This window comes from Xyrauchen texanus, chromosome 20 (assembly GCF_025860055.1).
Source record: "Xyrauchen texanus isolate HMW12.3.18 chromosome 20, RBS_HiC_50CHRs, whole genome shotgun sequence".
Lineage (NCBI taxonomy): Eukaryota > Metazoa > Chordata > Actinopteri > Cypriniformes > Catostomidae > Xyrauchen > Xyrauchen texanus.
Window position 1 is genome coordinate 40,536,030 of NC_068295.1, and position 1,325 is coordinate 40,537,354.

A 1,325-nucleotide genomic window follows, 5' to 3' on the forward strand; every position below is an offset into this window, starting at 1 on the left:
AGATTCCCTTGTTGGTCCTGGAATGAATGCAACAACCCCTCGCAAAGTGAACAACTGATTGTCCAGCTCCATGTCGACAGGGATTTCAGACAGTGGATGGTTAGTATCCACACTTGTTTCAATACACAATAGTTGTCCAGGTATGCATCTGTGTGTGACAGAGCCATTGCAGAGGAATTTCATTGATGGATCATCCTTACTTTTCCAGCTATCTGGACACTCTTGGAGTGATTTCAGTGGCTTCAGACACTTGGACCTGTTGAGGTGTAGCCCATCTTCCAGTGCTGCTTGGAGGCTTTTCAGTCCACCAGTTTGTAGAATATCTACGTTGACTGGTAGGAGATAGATGGTCCTTGAAGATTTTGTATTTCGGCTGCAGTATGGAGAAGAGCACTCAGCTGTAAGTGTTGCACTTGGCATTTGTTTCATTGTTGATGTGATAATGTTAGCAACATTGCAATCTGCATTGACCTGCCTCACACCTGATTTTAGGTGAACACACTGAAATGTATCCAGTAGCATTTTTGCCCTCTTTGCGTAAGCATCTTTTCCAACTCCTTTTGTGACTATGGTCTTTACCAAATCCAACATTTCAGTTTTCGAGTGCTCTTTGTCGAGATAATGACAGAATGATCCACTGTCACAGAATGCAGAGCAAAGGCACTGGCAAAAGGAATCAAAGGCACAGGTATTATTTACACTTACAAGCATTTTGTCAACCAAGATGGGCTTTTTAGCCTGGTAGTTGCCATTTTTCAAGACATTAATTTTTGTCTTTTTTCTTTTCAGGTTTATGTCTGCATGCAACCACTCAGAGCAAAGGGTCAGGTAGGACAGTCGCTTTTTTGGAGGAACACCGAGGCCTTTCCAGTTTTCAACAGGGTCTTCCTCTACTAATTGTTGCTTAACCTCTGTGTCCTGCTCACTATGGGCAGTTTTTGTCTTCTGATTCTTTGTCTCAATGTCCTCTCTCTTCACCGGTGCAGAGGAAAGCCTCATGTTTCCCTCAAGAAACGCAAGGTGGCCTATGACAAAACGGTCAATTCGGATGGGGAGGCTTTCATGTTTGAAAAGACCATGTTTTATGTTTTTAAATTCAGCCTCAACATTTGCAGAGGTTGCTGTGTTATGTATGCTTTTGAAGTGCGGAACCATCACAGCTGTCCAAAGGGGTAGGTAGCATGCCATTCTTATTATATTTGGGACAAGCTCTGGAAGTAAATGAAGATTGTCTCTGTCACCATGATGTGCTGCAATCATCTTACTTTCTTCACAGATTTCTGTAACCCATGTTTTCAGATCTGTGTGTAGTGTCTCCTCAACTC

General features: G+C 42.8%; 1 long non-coding RNA gene across 1 annotated transcript; it reads left to right on the forward strand.

Moving 5' to 3' along the window:
- Window positions 1–258: 258 nt before the first annotated feature.
- LOC127660420 (uncharacterized) lies at window positions 259–882 on the forward strand. Its single transcript, XR_007972640.1, has 3 exons — window positions 259–400; window positions 597–688; window positions 790–882. It is a non-coding gene; the product is annotated as an uncharacterized LOC127660420 (long non-coding RNA).
- Window positions 883–1,325: the final 443 nt, after the last annotated feature.